The following is a 27,636-nucleotide window of genomic DNA, read 5'->3' as shown; positions in this document are numbered from 1 at the left end:
AAATTTTCCTTTAAGACTATGAAGTCTGTTTCTTCAGTTTCGCTTGCAAATTTGTCCTTGTTTGGTTTAGGTTTATAAGATAGGTTTATAAGATAACGCACACAATGTACCAGAGCTCATTTTGTGCGTTAATTGCACCAACATCTAGAGACAATTTTAGGTCTAGTTAGTGTTTTAAGGAGGCTAAAAAGCCTGTGGAGCAGCGTGAATTTGGTGAAATATAGATGTGTATCAGGTTGAGAAATGAGTTGCCTGATTCAATTTGAATTCATCGTTGTTCAGTGTGATTATCTGATGTGTATAGTGGAAAAATAGTGGTATTTTACGTTTTCATTAATGACCAATGCCAGACCTCCGCCTTTGCCACGTTGTTGGTGGCCTTTATTTGATACCCAGAAGGGTCTTTTAATGCCGCATTAAGGTTTGTTTCTTGTATAACTGCTATTTTGATGTAGTTCGTTTTCATGTGATGTATGATTCCGTCCTTTTTGTTTCATTAGCGGGTAGTGGCTGTGCCATGGATTTATCAGGTGGTCGGCACCATTTGCAGGCTTTGCACACGAAGGTGCTACAGTCATTGACGAGTTTGAGTTTGGTACATTTGAGGTATACTTAGCCACCGTAGTGGCACCACACGCTATACTCGGTGCGTTTGCAATCTTGATTACAGACAGTGCAAGATTGAGATACGGGATTTGTTTCTATTCCAACTACTAGTAATAGGCACGTGACCATGAATTCAGCCATGAAGTTCTTGGAACAGTGGGGCTGGTTTGGGCTGCTCCTTGTTTAAAAATCCGCTTTCTGATGTTGGAGACATTAAGGAATTTGATGGGTCTCGCACTCGTGTTGGTTGGAGTCTGGTTCTACCACAAAGGCGTCCATCTACAAAACCGCTGATTAAGGTTGTGCTATTTCATCGCATTTTTCCAGAATGCCTCAAAGTTGTTCACGCTTAAGTATGATTGTTCGCTGTTTTGCTTATAAATTTCAATCTCTAATATTTAATATAAAAGTAGCGCATGGTTGACTTCGTTTCAAAGATTTGGCCTAATTTTTCAGCCTTTTCAGCGGAATCTAATTGAATTAGTTTTATGAAAAAGTATCTGATCTAAATTTTCATGAAGTTTATAACGCTTTTTTGTGATACTTTGTTTCCGAATTTCAAAATTTGATTAATAGTAAAAAAAATTAATGGGTTTCCTGGAAATCATTAATTTTTTTTCAGAGGACCGCTGAAATTTATTTAAAAGTAACGAACATAGTGAATACTCTTGTATAGTAGGTCTTGCTGATTTTTTTTAAATTTTTTTTTTTCAAGAAAAATTTGTTCACGCTCAATTTAGAATTTTTTTTTGCAATGTGACTTGTGATTTCTTGTCATATTCAGTGTTTTTCTATGGGTAAAACGAAGGGAAACTCGACTATTGAAAAGCAAAAGTGGACAGGTCACGACAGACGTGATCGAGTTCTCATTTCGAAAATGGGTTTTAATATCAGATTTCCCAGCGAAATAAAAGTTTTACTTTTTGATCCATTTTTCTCAAATTGGGTTAGTTTTAAAAATTGTCTATCAAAAATTGTTCTACAAATTCAAAGAGCTCCAAGGCCATCTGTTTTTTTCTTCGAAATTTAAAAGTTGAAGGCTCTTGAAAAAACAAGTCAATTTTTTTTCAATTTCTTTTCTTTCATTACTCTTTTGCAACTGTTAGTTGGCTTTGTTTCATTTGTGGTACATATTATATAAGTTGAATAAGAGTCCTTTTTTGTTTTACGTGTTTCGTTTCCCTGTGGAATAAAAAATTTACCTATTGATCGATCCATTTTTACAACTTGGGTTCATTTTTTTGTTTCCTTGCTTTCATGGCTATTTTCTAACTGTCTGTTGGCTATGTTTCTTACTGTCTCAATAGATGCGAAGCTGAACTTCGCCATCGAGTTGAAATTTGATACAGAATTAATGCTTAACGTTTTGTAGTAACATAGTGGAAAAAGCTGTTGAGAGACTGCCAGACGAAATGAAGTGGGAAAGGATCTACAGAATCAGAAGGGCGATGGAACTGCAAATGAAACAACGCATTCTTCCCGAGGAAGAGTGGACGAAAGCTCACGAAGATGTGAGATATTTGGAACCATATTTGGAACAGGTCAAAAAGGAAACAGATCAGAATAATGCGTTTCTCAGGCTTCACAGCGCCTAGGACATCTAAAAAAAAAACACACATCCCTTGGTACAGTTTACCTCACTGTTATGAATCAGAATAGATGAAACTAACTGACAACAAAACGCTACTCAGACTGTAAACTCGATACAGTTGCTTCGATGCCAATATTCTCGTCGGTTCGGATCACAAATGATAGACTAAACTGTTGTATAATAGAAAGCAATTAAACATGCTAGTCATTGATGGCTGGTTAAACAATTAATTTTTATAGGTTTCAATATGTTTTGTTTGAGGTGTAAAGGACGAAGCTGAAGATTAGTTGGACTTATTTCCCAAGCAAGGGAATTGGAAATGGTTACTAGACTTTTTCCCCCGTAAATAATTTTGGTCACGCAATGGTTACTTAGAAGGAACTTAGAAATGCTTAAGTATTTATGTACAACCTACATCTTACATGTGCCGTCGCTTGTTTGGGTGTTCATGATTGCGTTGCAGTTGGTACACGGAAATTCTTGCGGTTTTTTCTCTGAAAAAGTTTCGGCATATTTTCAGTTCATTTTGTCGGCCTTAATTATTTGGCTTATTTACTTTTTTGTCGAATAGTTTTCTTGTCAGTTTTTCAATTAAAATTGATTCAAATTTGATGACAATTTATTTGGGAAAGCGGAATTTTAACTTATGGGGGCCTATTTTAAAAAACAAAACGAAAAATTTTCAGTTGGTTTGTTCGAAATTTTACTAGCTGCTTTTTGAGTGGCATGCTATATTTTCATATTCATTTTGTAAAGATCATTACACAGGTAAAGATATTACAAATAGCGTTTTAGCTTCAAGGTATCTTGGATCAGTAGCGTAGAGGTAGGGAAGGAGACCCGCAACGAAATAAGAGGGTTCGAAGCTGGACAGGGTCGGATGTTTTAATGAAGTTTTTCGTATCCTTATTAAATTGCGTCCGCTCTATAAATTGAGGAGCGTTAGTTGGTAAATTTATTTTTTCAAACTGACTGCTCATGCGTCATATTTGGCGTGCGTCACTTAAGAAATTTTTTAGACTCAAACATTTACTCATTCAGTATTTTCCAGTAGCGTTATCGCTCATATTTCTGCTTGTGTATGCGAACAGCAACTTCGCCTCTGTGTTAAATCTTAGGCTTCAATTGCTATCAGATCAGAAATTTTTTTCGAATGAAAATAATCTTTCATAATTACGAGATTTTATCGATACTTTCGTTTACTTTTTTTTATTTTCTCGTTTTCTTCAGTTCTTTTTTATTCAATTTTGAGCAGTGTAATCTTTTGAATAGGTTTTTGGGTAAGTACACACGAAACATTTCTGTAAGTGAAGAAAAAAGGAAAATTCAAATGTTGCAGGTAATTATGTTTTAAGATTTTGTATAATTCGCGTTAAAGTTTCTTCGACCTGAATTGTTTGGCTTGTTATATTGATTTAGTTGCCGTATATTACGTCGTTTGAAAAATGAAACCAAGTTTAATTGATTTTTTATGCTTCGGAGACAACCTAAAACTTCGAATTTTTCAAAAATCGTTTTCTTCATATATTTGACCATCTTTCTCGGGTTAACGGGCATCTAACCAAGTTTTGTCTGCATTGTTGCCGGTCGATGAATTTTGCCTTATTGCTAATTTAATGATGGCAATGGTGTTTCGCGACAGTTTTTATCTAGTTGAGGTTTATGAAAATATGGGTGGTTCGTTGCGTTTTTCATTGTTTTTACTGGTGGTTTTCGGCTACCTCTGCCATTCTTTGTTAGATGATATCTCAAGTGGTGCGAAGCTTTGCTTCGATTCGGAGTTGAATTATTTTTATGTTTCTAGTATCCCAAATTTTACTGCCAAATGTGGCCGTCATTGATCAAGAACGTAGCCCCACTGTCTTTCCATTCTGGAGCAGTTGAAGCGAATAATTTAATGGTAACGTATCGACTAGCATAAAGGTAGAATAGCATAAAAGTAGGGAATCATAAACAATTTTTAACCAGTCTAATTCTGATAGCTTCAATTCTCAGAAATACAATATGAAGATAATAATCTGTTCAAATTGAAACTTGACTGTCTCAGAAATAGAAAATTGGGCAGTTGGGAATTTAAACAATCAATAAGTAATTGAAATTCTATACACAAATAATGATCAACCTCACCTGACCTGGAATGGCTTGTACCCAACATTTATCGTCGTACACACTGTTAATGTTGTTTAAAAAATGTGATTTTACATTTTTGTTAATGAGTTTTCATTTTGACAAAAATTGAATTCTGTGTTTCGGTTTTTCATGCTAGTCCATACAGGATTCAATTTTTACCCATGCGATCAGCTTAGTGTATTATTGTAAACCTTCTTTTTTCGAACCTAACTCGCAAATAAAAGTGTTCATCGTTAATTATTTGAAAATTTCACCGTGGCATTGGAATTGCGCAGCATCTGATCTCTGCTTTATTTGTGGCTAGTGTTTGGTGCCATCAAGCTTCCGAGATTTATGAGACTCTTAATCTATAGGTCGCAGGTTTGAATCAGAGGTAGTCGAGTTTTTTTAAACTAATTCGAGGCTTTTTTCTTATGTTTATTATTGGACATTTTAGAGCTGATTTTGTCGTGTTCTCGCAAAAGTTTGCGAAGCAAAGCTTTGCCTCTCTGTAAAAAATTTGAGCTAATGAAGTTTTGTCTAGTCGATACACCGACGTTTTTTTTCTTTTTGTTCACTCAACGGTTGTTAGGGCGAATCGGTCTTTAACAGTCAATGAACGTAGTGAAGACTCTACATAAGTCTTAATTATTTTTGGTTGTTTTTTTTTCTCCTGAAAGTCTCAGAATTTATTTAACCGTAAGTTTGGTTTTTCGCTCGTCGCGGTTTGACTTTTGATCTTTTGTTAAAATAAAGGGAATCTCCATTATCGAACAGCAAAAGTGTACTGGTCACGAAAAACGTGATCGGCTTCTAATTTCGAAAGTGGATTTCAATTTTCAGATTTTCCAGCCAGTTATCTTTTGATCTTTTCTTTTGCTTATTGATCCAAAAATAGACTGAACTTTATCAAAAAAGTGTTAATCATAAAATTTTCTGGAAATTCAAACATCGAAGTTTCAGGCTAACATCGAAAGTTGAAGTTAAAAAAAGTCAGTATATATATTTTTTCTTGCGTTCAATGACTCCCCAACTGTCTGGTGGCTGTTTTACGAGTTAACGAAAGAACGATGATACTTATTTAGGTCGTGTGGTTTTTCTACTGCAATGTTAAGGAACTAAGTGAAGGAGCTTAATTTTGTGTGGATCTTTTTTGGGAAGTGTTAAAAAGTTTTGAAGCTCAAGATTGTCATTCGGTTTTTTAAGTGTCAATGAACGAAATTATTACATTTACTTAGGTCAATTGTTTTTCCCTACTGCTGTTTCAATGACTGAAGTGCAGACAATTCATCATGTCACGTGTATTTCTTAAAGGAAAAAACTTAAGTTTTTACACTCAAATTTGTTTTTTTTTAGTTGTTGAATTTTTGACTTTCTAAATTCAATTAAAATTCATTTGCTAAAAGCAAGGTTAACTTAGTTCCACAGTAACAAAAATCTATTGGCCCGGAAAATGTCAGTGAATTACCAGTGGAATTCATTAGCGCTGGTTCTGGAAATTTAAAGGTCTTTTAGGTGATGTATTTTTTTTAGTTTTAAGTTCGACTTTTTTTTGGAAAAGGTATATCTATTTTGGTTTCCCCCGAGTTCATTGACGCTTTAAGTTTCTTTTTGGAATGTTTGGGTTCCCAGCGGAAGAAATAAATAACCGATTGATCAAACTTTTTCTAATAGGGCTATTTTTGTCTAGAAAGACAAGCGGCTGTAAATAGTTTCATTACATCGAAAAAGATTCAATTGTTTTTTCTAAAACTGTCAATTTTGGTACTTGCTTGAAATTAAGATTCTCGATCATTTGAACTGATTTAGTAAAGGTATTTAAGGTATTTAGGTCTTGAAAGGGTGGGGGCGGTATTTGTTAAGAAAGCTCCTGTTTTTTTAAATAATGGTTTCTCGTCTTTGATCTTTCAAAGTATCGAATAAAACTGCTCATTTCATATCCACTGTTTGCCCTCAGTTTGTCTAGAGAACGAAGGTTTCAAATAACCCTAACTTAACCCTAAAATTTTGCTGAAAGCGCTTTTGGCACGAATATATACTAATTTTGTGGAGGTATCGCTTTCAAAAATTTGCCTGCGGCTGAGCAAAATTAGCCAATTTCGCCGACCTTAATAAGAGGTCAACAAAATTTACATTTTTTTGAAAATCTGACCCCCCTCGTGATAATAATAATAATAGTTTACGCCGTAATAGCTTGTGGAAAATAATTGAAAAGAACGTTTTAGATACATCTATATTTTTGGAAATGCATGTGAAAATCCCTTTTTCTGCACCCCCTTAAATTTAATGTTTTTGAGGCTTAAGGCGCCTACAGAAATTAGTATTAAATACCACTGAAAGAAGACTCTTTTAGTGGTCATTCAGTCACATCCCTGCGAAGAAATCCTAATCGACCTCAGAGCTTAAGAGTATTCTAAAAATGAGCCATTTTCCCTACTTTTCAAAATTTTCCACTTCATCGAGGTTTCACCGTGTTAGTGAAATCAATAGTTGCTCACTATTCGTAATCAGTTTCAGTTATCAGTTTTTCTATGATTACTCTACGCTTTCTGAAAAATCTGTGTATTAAGTGTCCTTGAACGAAATAAAGACATTTATTTCAGGCTCGCATCTAGGAATTTCTCGAGGGGGGAGGTGGATTTTCAAAAAAATGTTGAAATTTTGTCGACCTTTTTTAGGTAGGTCGCTCAAATTGATTTTCTGAGCTCTCCCAAATCACTGTAAAGACCCTAGATTGACCAAAGCTTTTTTATGCTTTTTTTTTGGAAATATTCGACCAAAAAATCGCGTTTTTTCGGCGCGCTCTCTCCCCTCAAAATAAGTATATATTGGCGCCAAAGGCGTCTTAGAAAAATTTTAAGGCCATTCATCCAAAAATGGGTATCTCAAAATAGTACAAAGCGGAGAACCTTTGGGTCTGCAGGGGGTCGAATCCGCTACTGATTTATTTCCCCCTAAATCCGCTACTGATTTATTTGGGAAAAAGTTAAACTTTTTTCTGAAAAATTGTCAAAATTTGTTGCTAGTAAAAACGGGATTAACTTCGTTTCGACAGTGGATTTCAGTTTTTAGTTCCCCAGCAATCACACAAGTGCCAAACGTAAAATGTTCCTGAAGTTGAACGAGATTTAGTGTGATATGATTTTCTCTTTGAAACTCAAGTTAGAAAATGTGAATATAAATACTGAAACAATTTTCTTTCCGTTTCGGGAGTTATAATACTTTTCCTATCTCTGTTGGCTATATCTATTTTTAGACAGTCAGAATGAGTGTCAGTTCAAAAAGTCAGCTAACAGACATTCAATGCTTCAGCTGTGTTGTGCAGTCCTTTAGTGAATGCATGGAAGAGTTAAAAACAAGTTCTATAACTGGATATTCATTAGAATATTTTTGCCGAAAATGGGAAAAATCAAGCAAGGTCTATCAATACCGGAAACTTGCCGGCTTTCTTGAGCATCACGAAAGTTGTCATACGGATGAACCAATTCGACTCTATTGCAGGAAGTGCGTTGCTTTGTTTGATCAACCAGGACTGGCAGAAAGACACGCTAAACAAAACTCGGTTGCGCGAAGCTCAGATCAGCAGTCTTATTTTTGTTCTCAGTGCGCAAATACTACTTTCACAAGCATGGAACTTTTAAGAAAGCACGCAAACAACAAACATGATGTGACGTTTTGTCGAACAATCTATGATTATGTTAGTTAAAAATTTACAACCAATGTACTAGCAGAAAAGTTGAATTCGCGTGTCACGCAGAAGGTTTTCTTATTTTTCTTTTCAATATATTTTTCTTATTTTCAAGGTTTTTATTTTCAATATAATTTTACATGATTACCGTTGCGATCAGAAAGATTGTTGCAATCAGGTACCAGAATTTTCCCCGTAAACAACTTTGTTCACGGATGACTGTAATTAGTGTTCATCTCCATCCATCTGTACTTTCATTAACGGGCAGATAAATTTTGAGCAAGTCCGCATTTGATTTACTCGTTCTATTTACCCATGCGATAAGAATAAGAAATCGAAAATTTAGGTTCAGTTTCTAAAATAATCAAATTTTTTTTTGTCTCCTGCACACTTGGTTTGAAGATAACGGATAAGTCTGGGAAGGCAAAGTTCCTGGGTTCAAATCTGACAGGACCTGATGTTTTTGTCTCCTGCACACTTGGTTTGAAGATAACGGATAAGTCTGGGAAGGCAAAGTTCCTGGGTTCAAATCTGACAGGACCTGATGTTTCAAACGGGAATTTTTGCGTTAAAAAACGCATTGTCGGCTTAATTTTCGTCTGCTTAAATTTTGTCGGCTTAGTTGCTACATCATAGAATTGTTTATTTTTCGTTTTTGCTGCAAGCAAGTTACCCTTGTAGTCGTTTTAATTAATTTCTGCCGTTTGTACTATGACTATCCTTGATTTCGTATATTTCTTTTTAATTTTTTGTTTCGCTTAAAAACTTCTTTCTGCCCTAATGATTTCTTTTTATTTTTTATCGGCTTAGTGATTTAATTTTGAGTCGTTTCAAGGGAAGAATATTTTTAATGCTCACCTCTGGATGGCGTAAAATTCTAAGAAACCTTAATATAAATTATAGTTTTTCATGGCAATATTTTTTTCAGCTTTATATGTTTCGGCTTATTTTAAATCGGCTGAATGGGCAAACATTGCGTATCGCCGTGCAAAAATTTTTTTAAATTTTTTTCAGCGTTTTTATTAAATAGGTTTTGACCTATATTATATTCGGCTTAGTGGCCTCACCTTTCAATTGACGAACAAATAAAGCTCTCTGTGTGTGTGTGTGTGTGTTTTGTCTTGGTACTTTTTACAAGTCTCAAGTCTTGGTGGATTTTTTGGCTCCAAGGGTTTCTACCGGCTTCTAGGGTTTCTGCGAAGGTATATTCTGCTTTGTTACCGGTTGGTAAGTTTTCTTCCGATTTACAATCTATTGTCCTTATTTCACAATCTATTGTCTTGGCATGTTTATTGTTCAAAACTAGTCTTATTCCTTTTGACAGATCTAGTTTTTCGACAATTTCCCTTTTTTATTTTGATTTTTTTTGTATCGCAAATGGTGCGGAGCTCAGTTTCGCCCGGGTTGAATTTTTTTTTTTCGAAAGTTGGTTGTAAATTTACCAACTCTAGTTTCAGATGTAATTTTTTGTTCTTTTTCGACCCAAAAGGTTTCGTCTTAGTAAATATTGGCTTGGTCACTTCTTTCTGTGTAGTTGAAGGAGCAGAAAACATTAAATGATTGCTTTGAGGGGGCTTATTTTTTTAGTTGATAAGTTTTTCCAAAATGAACTTTTAAAAAATTTTGGCCAAACGTGTGTCTGCTAAGGTTCTGTGACACTTATTATTTCTTTCGATGCCTCTTTTTAACATTCAATTATTTTGCTTCTTAATATACTTATTGAAAGGAATATATATACGAGATAAAGGTTGAAAAAATTTTACTTTTTAAAATTTTCTGAACAAAGTTTCGATTTTTTCTACGGATTTCAATTCTATTTTTGTCAATTAATTTGTCATGCGCAGTGATATCGTGATAAATTTAATAAATTTAGTTTCATAACCTTTAGTCAGCAAACAATTAGACGCCAAATATTGCCAGGGGAAATTTTACCTAATTTCCCGAAAGCATGTCAACAATGGGGGTACTCAAATAAAATAAGGGCACTGGGAGCATGAATGGGCGGTCTCAAAACCTTGTTTTTGAGAGAAAAAGAGAAATATAACTTCTTCTACGGTTGCTCCGTCTATCGAGCCCGCGTTTCCGAAGCCCGAAACTTGCTTTGGCATATATACTAAATAATCTTAAATTCAAATTAGACTGGGCCACAATTCTATTGTAGAACACGCTATGTTCATGTTGTATTGCAAGTGGAGTGATGCTTTGCTTCGCCTGTGTGTTTTATATTTAATGCATCACAGTACTACGGGTGACTTTTACCTTATAATGTCTTGAAGAAGCGTAGGTAAATAGCTATTTTTGCCGTTTTGTTTACAATAGACAGCACTAAATAAATTTTTCGATATTTAAATTTAAACGTGAGTGGGGCTGTGGAAATGAGACAATTTTGAATGATCTTTTTCCTTTTGAAGGAGGATTTCCTTGTGCTGGGAACTGCTCGCAGAGTGAGGCCGTGCTTATGGAAGCAGAAACAAGACAACAGCATCCGACTATGGACATGGAGTGGTGTTGTTTTCACTCCTTTGGCTGGCTGCTCGGTAAGGAAGCAGTCTTGTATCTGTTCAATTGAATGTTTTGCTTTTTTACTCTTATCTCTGACAGAATGAACTTGAAACCGTAAGGGTTTAAGTACCATGATGAAGGGGTTCTTTTTCTCTGTTCAGGTTCAGAAACTAGCATTTGGCTGCAACTACATTCCTGAGTGGCCTTACCAAGAATCATACTCTTGTGGAATTTGCAAAAAACTCAGCAAACAAAGAAAGGACATCGTTTTACATCTAAAATTCAAACACTCCATCACTTCTCCGGATAAGAGGATCGAAACTGGTCCGGGAAAAGACAAGAAAGAAAAGGAAAAAGAGGAAGGCTCACTTTTATGCGAAGTAGCTGAATCGGAGACTGCAGAAGACGATGGGAGTTCGGACTCTGACGTAGCTTACAGACATCGGTTTAGATGTGAGTTGTTTCAAATTAATGTGAGAAGAGAATGGAGTGTGCAAAGATTGGTCCAGAGCTGTGCAAATAACTAGTGATATTCAGACGGAATATTTTTCGCTTTTTTATTTAGGAAGCTTAAACATTTCCGACAAATTCACAATCTGTGTTTTTCAAGATCATTTTTTTGTTCAACGTATCTTGTTTTCAATTATATATAGATATATAAAAATTATTTATGAAAAAGCGAAAATTGGAGAGTAAACGCGTGTTGATGTTAAAACCAAAATATTTGCCCTTGTAGTTTTTGATCATGGCTGGGCTAGGCTTTAAATTGTGTCCGATCCGGCTCTGATAACTTCTTAAGGTATAAGTTAGTCCAATCGGTGCTAAGTCTGTTAAGTTTTTGACCTCTGGAAATCTTTGGAAATCGAATGCAAAATGCTTGAAAAAGAAAGCTTCTTCTTTGTGACGACAATTAATTTTGTAGTAAAAACACATTCTGTTGCACACTCATATGCAATCCAGCTTCTCCCAAGAGATTTTAAATAGCATCAGGATAAGCAGACGAAAGTATAAGATAAGTTTTAAATAAGCTGTAATTACTGACACTGAGTGCTAACCTTGGCAAGCTTCTTTCCTACCCTTTAAAAACTACAAAAGTTCCATTACGAGGCAAAACTGTCATTTTGTGAATTGTAAGCGGATTCCGCAACAAGCCAAAAATAGAATCGTTGCGGGATCAGCATTTTTGCTAATTTTTCTTATTTTCTTTGCTTGTTTGGATTCAACCGTTTTTTGAAAATCCATAAACAAATAATAATATATATGTTTAGTAAATTTCAGCTGCCGTGGAATTCGCAAATTGTTAGCGGAAGCCGCAAATTGTAAGCGGAATCCGCATAAGTTTGCGGAATCCGCATAGTTTTATGGAATCTGCTTACCTTTGCGGAATCCGGAATAACTACTTGTAATCGCTCGTTGCGGAATCCGCAACAAAACTAATTTGCCGAAAATGTTTACGTTACAGTTATTTGTGCGCGGAAACTCGGAGTTTTTGTAATTGGAATCCACTTACATTTTGGATAATATTTAAAGACTTGTCTCTGGAATCCAGGAACATACAGACATAAAATTGTGCGACTATCCAGTTCACAGTTTGGCCTCGGATTTTTTCCCGTGTTTTAAATTTTCTGCATCTTTCACATTACAGTCGTCGGAAAATTGTTAAGCAATCCAAAATACAAAAAAAATAGCAGAAAGTGGGCATATTATTGTTTGCGTTTTAGCGAGGTCGGGTAGATACACTTTGCGCTATTGCAATAAAGTGTTCCAGTGTCGGAAATGCAGCAAAACATTCGATTCAGCTGTAGGAGCCTTTCAACACGACGATAAATGCCATTATCTGATGACCAATGATGCTGATCGGTTCCCCCACAAGTTGGAAGATTTCTGCTGCTCCTTCTGTGCTTCTCGCTTTTCAATGGTGAATTCAGTCCAGCAACACGAAAGAAAAGTTCATCCAGAACATAAGTCCTATGAAAGTGAAGTCGTTCAGCTAAATGATGCAGAAAAAATAACGTTGAAACACAAAAAACAACAGGAAAAAACTGTAATTAATACTATTAACAATATATGGACAAAATATAATAAATGATTTTTTATTAGTTTGAAATTGTGATCAAAATCATCATTCCGGTTAAAATTTGTGCTAGTCTATTGAAAGTTATAGTTGATTCAGGCTAACTTTTGTGCTACTCAATTAAAAAATTTATATTAGTTTAGCAAAAGTTCTCATTTCTTTAAGTTAAAATCTACTCACTCTGATAATTTAGTTTTCTAGAATTAGTTTTGAAAGAAAGATTTTATTTGAATGAAGGTCTCATGAATTTTACGTAAATTTTAAAGAAGCCTTGAAAAGATATTAACGCACTGAGTGCTTTGGATTGAAGTGATTTTTTTCACTTATTATGTTGGCTCAATTTCAGAAAGGATATTTTTAACGCTAGTGTTTTTAAACCGTTAATTTTTTTATTTGAAGTCCGCTTTTCAGTCATTTTCCAGCTAGCCCTAATTTACGCTCAGAGATTTTAATATTGAAAACGGGTGGAAACTTGGCGTTTAACTTAGAAATTTGAAATAGGATTTCATATCACGGAAATTAAGGTTAGTTACGAGGGTAGGGTGTTAAGGTCACTCGCATGGTCCAAGTGAGGTTTCTGGTTAAGGCCTCATCTGCCATGATTCAGATTCCAAAAAAAAATCAAAAAATTTCGTCTCGTGTGAAGAAAAATTGATCTGATTTTTTTAATTACGACAAAAATTTAACAGTGCAGTAGTCTTCATTTTAAGCCTTGATTTGGAGAAGGAAATAATGCTTCTAAAGTAAACACAAAAGTTCTACTGACTGATTTTCAATTCACGCAGTGAAAATACTTATTTATGTCTTGTTGATTTTTTCAGGAGAAGTCAGTGCGCATTCAAATTTGACTTTTCGCGGATGGATTTTCCTTTTTTTAAGTTAAATTCAAAAACTTTCGCTGAAAGGAGGGCAAATTCCTCTTTCCAATTATGAAAGCGCAGTTAGCGTGAAAAATTGTGATTTACTTCTAGCTTTAAAGATGGTTAAAGATTTGATTAGAATGTCAGTCACAGAAGATCAAAGTTTTGTTTTTTTTTTTTGAAATCATAGATACGTTTTGAAATGTCTGATCGCTAGGTTATTTACTTTGAAAGCATGTTTTTGATTGTTTGACGGGTTAAACGTTTCAGTGGAAAAAATTCGGCGATTCTGAAAGTAAATGAGGTTTATAGTGGGGGTGATGGTAAGAGAAAAAAAACGATTTTTTATTTTAGATTTTGTGTGGAAATGTCTGTTTTGTGAGAGCAAGTCTTTTGTGGGTTTTAGGCCGGAATAGTAGATGTTGGAGCTAATGTGGGGGGGGGGGTGATGGTAAGAGAAAAAAAAACGATTTTTTTTTTAAGATTTTGTGTGGAAATGTCTGTTTTTTCGCAAAAATTTCAGCGCGTTATGTAATTGGTGAATATCAATGGTTAATTAAGTGTAGGTTGTGGAATGAAGATCATATAATTCGTTTTTTAGTTCATGGTAAGTTAGAGGTAAGAATTTTTGGGCAAACACCTCGATTTTTGATTTAAAAAAATTGAAAATTTTCAAAAAAAAAATTTCAAAACACGAATAGATTTGGTATCATTCGACCTTTTAACATTCTTTTTTAGATAATTTTACTTTTTGATTCAGTGCTTTTGAAAAAAAAAATGCAAAATTTGAAAGTAATTGGAAAAAATTGCAAAAATCTGATGTTTTCGGCTAATTTTTTGTTGCTTCTGGTCTAATTGAAAAAAAATATATACTTACGTACAGAGTTTAAAATTGAGCTCAAAATTTATCTTAATTGGCATCATGTTGAAAAAATGATACAGAATTTTGAATAAAAATATGGATATTTACGCAAGTTTCTCTCAAGATATTGACATACGATAAAAATTACCATACTTTGAGCTAAAAGGCGGGTTATATAATGCTCTGAACACTAAAAAGAAAGCTCATAAAATCTGAATCAAATTGAAACTTCAGTTTTCTCGGAAAATAGTGAAATTATTTGTGATTTTCGAGAAAGTAAAGTAAAAATTAATCAAATCCACCCAAATTTTTTCATTTTCAACTTTTTATTTGTGTAATTAACTGATTTTTTGTCCAGTTCGGGGAAAAATCAACTAAGACTCAATTCAAATGAACAATAAGAGCAATATTCATTGAAATTTTTAGATTAAACTCCATGATTCAACTCAGTTTATTCTCAATGATTAACCCAAAATTTGTAGAAAATTTACACCTTTAGAGAAATTTTTCACGCTAATAATAATAAATTTCAGATCAATGATGAAAAATGAACAGTTTACTGATAAAATTGACTAAAATTGGGATAACTTTTTCTTAAAAGTATACTAGATATCGAATGAAATTCAACAAAATCTTCTTAATAACTGATGATTATCTCTCTGTTGCTTCTACAACATATTTTTCATGAGTTTTCCGTAGAAATGTTCTATGTTTTAAGGTTATTCTTGGTTTCTGCTCAATGCATGTTTTCGCTATTCAACTCACTTTGCAAAAATTGTAGTCAGAACTGGGGAATTTAGGAGGAAAATAGTATCAATTGAACGAACAATTTCTGAACGAACGTCTGAATCTGAAATCCTGCGGAAGAAGAAAAACCCAAGGGAACCTAGTTTCTAACGTATCCGAAAAACTTCTAAAAGAGCGCGTCTCAAAAAATCAATTTAGCATAGGAAATCAAGGTGCAAACTGTAACAATTGTATATTTTTGAAAGTAAAAAACTATAGTTCTACCTAATTTTCTATTTGAAAAAAAAATTGAAGCTAACCAGAACAAAATCCTAATGTGTGTCTAATTGAAACTTTTCATGTGAAGTTTCTTAAAATTAACATCAGTTTCTGCTAAAGTGTCAGTTTGTTTATAAGTTTTCAGCAAGCTCCATATTACTTTTCTAAAAATCTTTCCAGATAAAATTTTTTGTTTGTTTTTTATCCAAAATAATGAAATATAGATCTTAAAAGCAAGTTTTTGATTTATACTTCATGTATCATCGTCAAAAAAATGTCGGAGTTGGATTTACTTCACAAAAATTATCCTCAAAACATCTGAATTTATGTATAATTTTACCTAATATATCAAATGACAACAAATGTTCCAATTAATTGCAGATATATAATTCTTTGAGACTTTTTATGTTGAATTTTTTCTCAAGATATAATTTATAAGCTAAATTTCAGTAAAATTATCTCAAAATTTCTAATGAAGTAAATTTAGTTTCTATCTCAATTAAGTTTTTTCTCAGTTTCTGCTTCGTCTACTATATTCCAACTTAATCCGTTTTGAACAAAATTTTACTTGAAAATTGAATTTAAGATGGAAAAAAGTATCATTTCAACGAACGTTCAATAATCCGAAGCAGAATTATTACCATAAGTCCTTTGCTAAAAATCTTCAATTGATTTTCTCAGCCTGATAACTGTATATTGCTGTTTCAAATCAGAATTTTTATATTGATGTAAACCTTTGGTTGAGGATGATGTATATAATTATCTTGAAACTTTCACAGGTTAGCAAAAACATACAATTTTTCATCTTTTCCAGGTCAGTCATCAAGTTATCTGCTGGAAATTTCATAATTAACAGTAGAAAACCATAAACAATAAATCGACCTCCATTATCTGCTTAATAACGCACTACTCTATGAACACTTATACAAGCACTAAACAAGGACATTTTTTAAATGATATCTAGGCAAAACCTTTCAATTAGTCGATGTTTTGTAAATATCCAGTTTTTTACAATTTTTTTAACAAATACTCAACCACTCATTAGTGTTTGTTATGCACTTTTACTACACATTTATTGCAACCAAATTTCGCAAGCTTGCAACCAATGGAGTTTTTACTGTAGATAAAAGATTTTCACGTTAATTTGAAATCGATTGTTGCTGGTTTTATCATCAGGCAGAGCTTTTCAATAAAAAATAAATGACAGATCAAGAATTGCTATGAGAAAACTTCATAATTTTTCAAGATTTTTTCAATTTTTTCACAATTGTATTCATAGTAATTTCTGTATTTTTAGTTTAAAAATTTTCATTTTACCTTCGCTTGGAGTGTGTTTGGAGACTGCTGAGCACAAAAATTAACATTATGTTGACAAGAACATTGCTTCTTCTTGATATGATTAGTGAGTTCCTCGCTGCTATAAGTATAAAAGTTACAGTTCGAACACTTCAAAACACCACAGGTTCTACGATATCTTGACGCATGTTTACGTGTGTATTCTCTGCCACATTCAAGACATGCAACTTTTTCGTTTATATTCAGTGACGGCATCTCCAAAAGTAAGGAAAGAACTTGAGAATAAATGGAGATTTACAATGTCTCAAATTTTGAGATAAGATGAGTTGAATAGCCTCAAAAATTGAATAATAGTAATTAAAAACAGATATAACCGAAATAAAAAAAATTACAAATTTTTTAACCAATTGTTTTTAACGTGAAAGATAATCAGAAAGGATATCATCCTATTTGGCCAAGTTGAAAAAAATTATCCCATATAACCATGGAGTTTTTAAAAGTTTTGATATCAACCAATCTGAATCGAGCTTTTGCTCAAAATGGAGTTTTTAACTAAGTCGATTTCAACCAATAAGAATGGACCGTGAATTACACGTTGACTCTTATTTTTTTTCTCATTTTTTTGGACGTTTATGTTATCCAAAATTGAGTTCTCCGACTAATTAAAGGTTAATTTAGGGAAACTTACTCAATCAAAGAGTTTACTTTTGAACGGAGTTTTGAGTATCAAAGCTATAAACTTGCTGCTGAGTTACTCATGAATAGAAAAGAATTTTTATTTTTATTTATAATAAATCTTTAGAAGTATTTATTTATTTATTTTAATCAAAAAGTTGTATGATAATATTTCAAAGAGGTTTTAATCCACACCCATTTCTCAAATTTGTCAAAACTCCCGTGCAAAGTTCTTTATTCCTTCATTTCTTCAAAGATTTTCCAAGTTCAAAAGTCTTGCATGATAAGTTTTGGAATAATATTTCCAGAGATTTGCTTTCAAAAATTCATCAAATTTGAGCTATCCTCTCAAATTTACATCAAAATCAAAGAACTTGACTATCTACTCAAAAATCAAGTTTCTCATTGATTACATACAAAACATTCAGTTAACTTGATGAAAAAATTGTGGAAATGCTACTTGTTCTAATTCTGTTTGTTTGTTTTTTATATCGGCAATACTTCCTGGTTTTACAGCAAACAACTTTTAGCCATTCATTTTTGTGTAGGTTTATATTTATTTGGACAGTCCTTAAAAGAGTCTTCTGATTGGATACGACAATTAGAACAAAAATTAATACTTTTGAGATTGGAAACGACAATGTATAAAAAGTACACAAAATGGAACTTTGTTTCCGATTGGGCGCTACTTTCATATACGAATTTCATAAAAAGAAGCTGAAATCTGACTGGACACGACTACAATCCAAATATGGAAAATCAATTCTAATTGGTTAAACCCACACATTCGAGTTCAAAGTACCCCTCTCTTAACTAAAAATCATTTTCTTTTCAACTTAACTACCGTCAACTACCTCCTTTCTCAGCACTAAATCATTCTTGTTTTTACTCTGTATCTTTTACTCAATTTTTTGCTCAAAAACATCCCTGTGCAGAACAGCAACCTTATGTTCTCGGTAGAATTTTCGCCTGATCTAATACAAATCTAAGTGCGAGAAACAGTCTCTGGTGTTTTTCTGGCACTAATGGACATCCCAACCCAAGTCTGGCACATGGTGGAAGTGATGCGCCGGGATTTCAACGAACATCATATAACGCAAGTACCCATGACAGAGAACCAACTGGGAGAAATGCAAATAATGGATGAAGTGGCAGAGCATGTGCGAATGAGCTACCCCGACATTCCTGACTCTAGATTTGTGACTCACCCAGTCGACGATTTTCTCTTTCCTTGGTAAGAGGGATCTGTGGAGAACCCAATTACCATCGAAGAAGATGAGTGTTTCTCTGAGCGAAGAACTACCAGCCAGCGAACCACAAAGACAACCACCGGCGACGGAGGCAAGAACTTGCAAAATTTTCAAAATTCAGCTGCTCGACAGCTCTTTGATTCGTAAATAATTTGGTTGTTGTCTGGTGTTTTTTTTGGCATCTTGTAATTTTATTTTGAGGAGACAGGAACAAAGAGATAAAACGAGAGGTCATAGAAAAATTTAATACAAAAAGTTTTGTTTAAAATCAAACTAATTTTGCAATTGTTAAACGTTTTTTGCGTTAAATATTAAGATGATTGAAAAATTTAATCAATTTTAAAATCTTGTAAGTTTTTTGCACACGGTTAAGATGATTGAAAAATTTAATCAATTTTAACATCTTGTTATCTGTTTTGCACACGATAAAAAAATTGTAAAGACAAAAAATCAATACAATTTTTGCTCATATGTTAAAAACTTAACAATTTTTTTTTGCATTTTAAAGAAAATTGTAACAATATTTTCTTGCACTGTTAAAAGTTCAAGTTTATGAATAATTTTATTCTAATTTTGATCATTAAAAAATCCATTTTTTTGCATAAAATTTGATCAAAAACATCAGAAACACAATGTATGAAGATATCGTTTAATATCAGAATATCGGAATATCGCTCAAAGTCATCAATAATGAAAATTTAACGTTTAATATCAGAATATCGGAATATCACTCAAAGTCATCAATAATGAAAATTTAACAAGTTTTGTACAATAAAATTTTGCGTTTTTTGCATTTGCATAAGAAAAAAGAAGTTAGGTTTTTGCATTTGTTTTCAAAAAAATCAGGAAAAAACTTGCATCCTAAACAAAAATTTACTGAAATTTTTTGATTACTTGTTAAAAAAAACCAAAACAATTTTTGCATTTTGTAAAAAAAAACTTATTTAAATTTTTGAAAAATTTGATTAAAAATCAAATCAAACTTCTTGACAAAATCGATTCAAAATTTGCATCATGCGAAAAACTCTGAGTTAATGTACGCGAACGTGTTATGAATTACAAAGTTATTCTTTGAAAATTCTTTTAATTTGAAACAAAATTAGTTTTGACAAGATTTTTTTATAAACAAATTTTTAATTTTTAAGAGAAAAATTGACACGCACACTTTTTACGGAATCATAACCATCATTAAAACTATCAACAAATTTTAACAAATCAGACTCATATTTTGAGTTTTGATTTTTTCGAATCCTTTCCAAAAAAACTGATCCAAGAGTCTGAGTGGACGCAAGCTTCGGAGCAGAACTGAGATGATGTCTTTTGATTTTTTTCGCAGTAGGCGTTACTTTGCAAAACTTCACCTCTTGATGAAATTTTATTGGAATGAAAACTGTATGTGTATAGATTATAAATCTAGTCAACCATTGGGTACGTGAAATGATGTTTATCTAATCTTTGCAAAATTTGATCGAGCGATGATCCGATTAATACCAAGTGAAACTTGCAACTTTCCACTGGACAGAATGATGAATGGTTAGATACACAGTACTCTTGGGTGACAATGATTTCTTCATAATGATTTTCGGAGACAAAAAATGCATTTTCATCCGATTAAAAAGTGGGATATGCTTGACACATAGCAGATGCCATCTCCACCTATTTGTCGGAAATTATTGTTATCAACATTGAATTGATTATATAGCAGTTCTAGCACCTACGCAAGGTCTACACTTGGATCATCGCCTACTCGCAATTCCATTTAAGGTAATATTACGTAACTTGGAAAGTACAGTGAGTCATCTACATTTCCTAATTTCTATAGATTTACAAATATCATTATTCGAAATATCTACTACTGATCAGTTGGCTCTGAGTCTCAAATCAAAAATGTATTCATGAAAAGATATCCCTTCCAAGTATATTGAATTTGCTACAAATCAGAAAAGAATTGGGAGATTTTGTTGGTCCCAAAAACCCTACAACTGAAAAATTTACTTTGAACCTTGCTTCCAATTGCTAAAGAAAAATGAATCGAGACAAATCGAAAAATTCCCAGCAAGTCTATCTTGGCAAAAAAGAACAAGAAAGGATGTCAGCAATACGGAATACTGTTATTCACGATGCTGAAAACCTTGAAATCGTTCCTCTATTGGAACCCTTTACTGGCAAAAACTCAACCAGGGAGCAGGATTTTGCGAACTGTCATGCGGTGTATGACATAGCAACATACGAGACGAGAAGGGTTTGTGTCACAATCAATAAGTACAGTGTGAACAAGCCACCCTACATTCAGATTCGACTCTTAACTGCAAAGGAGAACGAAGTCTTGAAGCAAGTTGCCTATGTCAACTATACTTTGAACGAATTCAAAGAACTCGCCCAAGTCTTGGGAGACTTTGTTTGTTGAGAACTGCAATTATCATTAATTTTGTTGAATGATGTTTTTATTGTCATGTAATTCAAATATTCATCTTCTTGAATCATTTTTCAAATTTTCTTTGAGCTGAGCAGTATGAGCTGGAACGTTGGCTTTTCCAGAAATCTTGTTTTAAAGCTTCAAAACAAAATGGGGACTTTTTCATATCGTCTTAGAAGAAAAATCCCAGAAATTTTCGCTAACAGTTTTGGAGTCTCAAAATTTGCCAAAATTGCATCATTTGGATACAGAATCACAAGTTTCTCCAATTGAGTGGACCTTGCATAATTGAAGACATAAAATTTTTCTAAGTTATCGATCAGATAATAAAAAAATAGATCTTATTGAATATCATAGGAATAAGTCTGAACAGGTTGTCTTCTAGGGGTAGAGCTGCGTACGGTTCTGTACGAAACTTGAATAAAGTTAATGGTTTGTTAACAAAGATATAGAAGAAATTTTTCGAAAACAAGACATCGTATACAAAATTTGGTCCTCCAATCAGACGTTTCCGAAGACTTCAAGCTTTTCATAAATAAATCAATAAAATCTGGTGTATGGAATTGGCTTTTGTTAACAAGCTAGCTAGTCAAAATAATGCGAAAAAGTATTTAATGGTTGCCGTTGATGTTTTTTCATGATTTTTCAGAGTTCAAACAATGAAAACGAAATATGCCAAAGACACTTTGCAAGCTTTCAGAAAAATGATTTCCCGAAAAAAAAAACACTCCTGAAAAACTTCTGGTTGATAAAGGAACTGAATATGGGGGAACTTTCACAAAACTTTGCAAGGAGAAAGACATTGAAATTTGCTCGACAATGAGTGAAACAAAAGCTGCATTTACAGAGTACCATTCAATCATTAAAACACATAATTTACCGCTACATAGAAGATCATGGTGAAAAATTTATTCTCAAGTTACCTCAATTTTTGCCTACAAAGAATTGTAGCGTCAACAAATCTATTGGCAAATCACTTAGAGATGTCAAAAATACTGATTGCATTTCAATTCTGCACAATAAACCTCTAACAAGGTATCAGAAACCAAAAATCAAAGTTGGAGATAGAGTGAGAGTTTCAAAGAAAATTCTTTTTCGGAAGCGATACAAACCAGAATTTACAGAGAAGTTTTGGAAATTTAGGTAATGTCTACAAAAAAGCCTCCTATATACATCATCAAAGATCTCGACAAAGAAGAAGTTCTACAAAATTTTTATGAAAAAGCTGAGAAAATAATCAGATAAAAGGTAAATCATTTTCAAACTAAGTTTCTATCGATCTGTTGTCATGGATTCTTTTACTATTGATTTAGTTTCTAACGCTTCTTTTAATTGTTATTCGGATAATAGTTTGAGTACTTTCACAAAATTTCTAAACGAACGAATACATTTGAAAGGAGAATGGGTGGTTGCTATTTCAGAAATATCGTACTCTTTTTTGTACCAAAATGTTACTGAGGGGAAGCTTACATTCGGAGATGGTAGAAATTGTTCTGAGGAGAAAAGAAATATTGAACCGATGTATATTGAACCAGGATTGTATACAAGTATTTTTGATATAGTTGTAGCCATGAACAGCAAAATTCAAGAACGTCTAGGTGCTCAAGCGTTTCAATATAACGAAATGTATGTATCAGTAAATAAAATAACACGAAAGATAGCTGTTCTTTTACCTGAGGATCAGTCATTGTTTAATAGTTAGAGATCTGATTTGAGTCACCTTTTTGCTTTTGATTTAGAACAAAATCAAACGGGTTATAATGAGTGGAAAAGGACCGCATTATTCTCAGTATTCTTACGACATTATAAGAATACATTCTTTGATGATATATACTGATATTATAGAATATCGCATAGTCGGTGATACAAAAACTTCTCTTCTAACTTGTATTGCATTCATCTCCAAAGTAAAAACTGTTGAAAAACTCTTTCAATAGTACCAAGATAGAACTAAGAGATAGTGCAGGCGAAAAAATTCCTTTTGTGTCAGTCGGAATTACACGAGTTGTTTTCTTGTACCGCAAGATTTCGCAAGAAGAGGTTTTGGTGCTCTTGTGCAAACTCTTGAGAGAACTGCAATCTCTTTTATTAAAAAATAAATAGTCCCAGATGCAAAAAGAATTGGAACAAGTGTAATTGAAATCGCTGCTCTAAAGATTGGGGAAGTTGTTAGTGGAAGCAAAAAACTCAAACTATTTGCTAATGATATGGGAACAAAAACAATTCGGAAACAATTGGGAGGTGGAAAAAAGAAATCCAAGCGTAAAACTGGTAGAACCAGATCCATTTCTCGAAAAAGTAGATCGCAAAACAATCGCTCTCGCAAAGACAGTTTTGACAAATTAAAACGAGTATAAACCAAAGTAGTCATTTTCTGTACGGAGTTTTCACAAGTTCCTCGTTGGAGATTTTTGATAGAGTCCCAGTTTTTGAAACAGTTATGTCATCTTACACCCAAGAAGTTTGCCCCAGTACCTCTCTAGATGAAAGCAGTTTTAGTTTGATTTTGAAACGGATCGTAATCTCTACTTGGATATGCGTGATACCCATCTTAGTTTAAAGCTTCAATTATTCAAGGGAAGGTTGTTTGATGCTTTCAAGAGAGAAAAAGCAGAACTTAAAGCAAAATCCGAGGACGATTCAGATGAGGAACTAGAGCCTTTTTTAATTAATGTAAACAATGTGAAGTTTATTTTTACAATACAATGGTTTACAATGGACAATACAATGGTTGTCAATGGACTATATCCTCATAAGGCACAAATATCGAACGAATTTAACTCGTCGGCAGTGATTTATAAGGAATAATTGCTTGTCATGGCTACAGTTTTGAAGAGTATCCTGATGCAATTTATATGCTTCCGTTCACTGATAGAGCAGGAACAGGAATAACTTTTTCACTCTATGGGAGGCTCGCCATTGATTTGTTTACTTGCGGAAAATTGTTGCTACCTAATACCAAAGTTCGAATTAAACTAATTGGAGCTAGACGTTTTTTTTACATGCTATCTGATAATCCATGTCAGTCTGAAGATAGTTGATTGTTCGCTGTTTACTAGAAGGATTTAAAATGCTGAATCCTATCAACAATACTTGCAATGAAATCCGGCAAGAGAACCTGCTCAAAACAATTATATGGAAACTATTGCAAGAACTTTTATGATTCCATCTCGTCAAAACCGATTCATACAACAAAATAAATTTAATAACACTCCAATAAGAAGAATAGCTGTTGCATTGAATACAAATTCTGCTGTTGCGAGCTCTTGCCGGGAAAACCCTTCAACTATCAACAATTTCATTTGAGAGAGCTCAGAATTATTCGGGGTGAAAGAGCAATTGTTTCATTAGATACAACTTCTCCTTATCCCCCTTATGTTACAACAAGGAAAGCAATGCGGTTTAACGAAGATTTCTCAGCTCTTCCAATGAAAGATTTTCAAAATCACTATATTCTTGTTTTTGATTTGACTTCACTGCAGGATGCAGCTGAACAATTGCATTATCCTGAAGTTAGTGGAAAAAGCTTGAGATTAGAAATGTTTTTCCAGTTTCCGTTGGTGCTAGTAACCGACGTTATAGTCTTGGGAGAAAGACTATCAAATATTCAAATTGACAAATTCGAAACAGTCGCTTAAAACGTTTAATTGCTTTTGAGTTTTCAGTTTCCTATAAAAAAGTGTAATTTTTTGGGATTTTTCTTTGTTATTTTTTTTATACTATTTACTTTGTTTTTCTTCAGACCTTTATATCCAGTAGAAGTAGACAATGAATGCTTTTAACTGAAAACGCGAGAAGTTGCTACAAAACAGACTGTAACGCTGTCCAGTATTCTTTGTCCAGTACATAAGGCTTATGTATGTGACTTCGATGATTCAATACCTAAATAAGTGTAAGTCATTAATCTTAGTTTTTTTAATCCTAAATTACACTATCAAACAATCTTTGTCTTTGTTTTTAGATGTATATCAGCTGAAAATTGCAACGATAGCCAGTTTTATCACTTCAGCAATTATTTAAAGAATCCCTGAACTCAGGTTCAAGTACATGGGACCTTACCCCTCTGACAAAGTACCTCAAGTAACAAAACACTTTTTTGCAATCATCAACTCAGCTCCAAGCAATGATGGAGGAGAACACTGGATCATGATTCCTCGACTGGACCTAACTTACTATTTCGCTGATTCCTTGGGTCGAAAAAGAACATCATTCCTTTCTAACAAAAAAGTATTAGCAATTTGTTCCTCGAAAGCTACAAAAAACTGATAGTTTTTGTGGATTTCACGCAATATGTTCAGCATTTCTTCTTTTTAATTTCTACCAGAGAAATTTGAATAAAATTCATGATGTGGATGTTTTGAGTTTTTCAATTAAATTTATGTAGATATGTAGTTTTATATTTGTAAGTTTAAATTATGACAGTAAATGTAATATAGGATGCAGTGATTTATATACTTTTCTTGTAATTTAACTTTTTCAAAAAATTGACTTTTTCCGAAGCTTCAGTAGGTTTCAGAATAATTTCAGGTAGATGTTACAAAAAGCATGATCCCCTGAAAAAATAGTTAAAAGGTCGAGTTATAGATTCGAGTCCCGGTCAGGCTTTTTTCAGTATATAAAAAGTCTAGAAAACGAATTATCTTGAGTTTTTCTCTGGTTTGCCAATTTTTTACTATTGTGTCAGTCGTCATGTTGCTTAATCGATTTAACAGATTGGATTTTGAATAGTTTTTTTTAGCTCAGTAGGAATCTTCTCAATTATTTTCGACTTAGTGACTGCTCGCCTCGTTATACTAAAAGCCTAATTAATAATGATGCTTGTGTTTGTCGACTGTTTTCTGAAATTGAGTTTTTCATTTATTTTTTTATTGAAAAAAAAATCATTTTCAACTATTTTTAATCGTGTGTGTTTTAATTAGTAAGTAGTTTTTTCACCTTTTCTTGCAATTCTTGCTTGCTGTTTTTTCTTGCGTTTTGTATTTGCTTTATTAAGGAAGCTAAGTAATTTTTAGGTTCGTTCCCATTTGACCTGGAGGTAAAATGAGCGACTCGCATCCTAAAATCTGGGATTCGAGTCCCGACTATCTTTTTTCCTTGTGTACGAAATTGAAAATGTTTTTTTTTTCGGTAAAGATTGATTTTTTGTGCTTTCGATGGTCTGGTTGTTTTGTAGACTTATGTGCCTTATCACGGAGTTTTCTTTTCTTGTGCTGTAAGCAATATTCATCATAGTTGCTAGTGCTGTTCATTTTAGTTTGAGTGCGTTCTCAAATTTTTTTTAAAATATCAATTGTTTTTCGGCTCAACTGGTTTCTGCTCAAAAATTGCCGGCTTTGCTTCCGCTTAGTAAGTTTTTTTTGGGTTGCTTGTTTAATATTCAAATGTTTGCTTTAAATGTTTGCCTAGAATGAAGTTTTATCGGGCCATACAAAAACAAAAATTTTAGTAGGCCTAGTTTTTATCAAAATTTTTCAGTGTTTTGACTTTTTATGTACATTTCTACTGTACTTTACTGTACTTTTCTGCCACCAGTCGGTTATCCTATTGGCTCAACTGAAATAAATTCATTTTGCTCATTTCATTGGGCAAAATGCTTAAAAGTTTAACAAGTCTCTGATGCCGAGAAGAAGGTGTCCAGTATTTAGAGTTTTGACTTCTGTTGGTTGTACCTAAGCGTGAGTTTCAACTCGGAAATTAAAATTTTTTGATATATTTGTTTTCGCTTGTGCATGTTATCATGAACAACTCTTGAAATTTTGAATTGTGATCTCTATAGAAAAATAGAAATGTTATAGTTCACATTGATATAACTTGTTGAAAGTCTATAAAAATCATCTGCTTCAATTGAGTGATTTCTGTGTTGCTCAACATTGTTCAAAATTTTTGTTTTCTATGATTTGAAGTGACTCTGGAAAATTTTTGTGTTTTGAGGGTTGTGTGGTATGTTTAATTTATTTGAGAATTTTTCAATTTTTTTTACATTTTTCAATAAAAATTTAGGTAGTTTATGTTGTTTTCTTAACATTAAGCTGTTATAAGGGGCGCATCTAGAATTTTCTCGAAGGAGCGGATTTTCAAAAAAATTTTGTCCAGTTTTTTGTTTTAGGTCGACCAAACTGATTTTACGAGCGCTCCCAAAGCAATAAAAAGACCCTGTTTTGGAAAATATTGACCAAAAAAATTGCGTTTTTTTGGCGGGCGTTAACACCCCACCCCGTCAAAGTTAGTATTTGTTGGCGCCAAAGACGCCTTCAAAAATTTTTAGGGTCCGTCATCAAAAATGGATGTCTCAAAATAGTACAAAGGGGGAGTCTTTGGGTCTGCAAGGGGTCAAACTCCTGAGTAAAAAGAATTCCTGAGGAAAAAAGCCATTACCCGGCCAAATTAAGCTTTCTGTGAAATATAATCGGATTCCCTAACAAGGACGCTCCCTTTGTCCTTCCATTTCTTTTGATCGTTCCGACACAAATTTAACTTGTTTAAATACTTGTCTCTGGAATCCAGGAACATACAGACACAAAATTGTGCGCCTATCCAGTGCACAGTTTGGCCTCGTAATGGCGTGAGGAAGAAAGCAGTCAAAGTTTTCTGAGAGAGGTAATTTATTCAACAAGAATATTATAAATACATCAATGTCGTGCAAGAAATGTCTAAAATAATTAATAGAAATAAAAGTTTGAGAGTCATTACAGAGCTTTCCAT

The 27,636-nt window shown here is 33.3% G+C and overlaps 1 protein-coding gene and 1 long non-coding RNA gene across 2 annotated transcripts in view; both read left to right on the top strand.

Annotated features, from left to right (window-relative positions):
• The first annotated feature begins 3,102 nt into the window (after positions 1–3,102).
• Positions 3,103–27,636, top strand: part of LOC134840167 (sodium-dependent neutral amino acid transporter B(0)AT3-like) — a 337,316-nt gene continuing 312,782 nt past the window's right edge. Inside the window, exon 1 of the mRNA XM_063855876.1 lies at positions 3,103–3,112. The gene's annotated coding sequence lies outside the window, so the exon portion shown is untranslated. The remainder of the gene's footprint in view (positions 3,113–27,636) is intronic.
• On the top strand, positions 7,562–10,896 carry LOC134839609 (uncharacterized). Its single transcript, XR_010162393.1, has 3 exons — positions 7,562–8,003; positions 10,406–10,531; positions 10,658–10,896. It is a non-coding gene; the product is annotated as an uncharacterized LOC134839609 (long non-coding RNA).

This window comes from Symsagittifera roscoffensis, chromosome 2 (assembly GCF_963678635.1).
Source record: "Symsagittifera roscoffensis chromosome 2, txSymRosc1.1, whole genome shotgun sequence".
Classification (NCBI taxonomy): domain Eukaryota; kingdom Metazoa; phylum Xenacoelomorpha; order Acoela; family Convolutidae; genus Symsagittifera; species Symsagittifera roscoffensis.
This window is presented reverse-complemented; position numbering and strand designations above follow the sequence as displayed.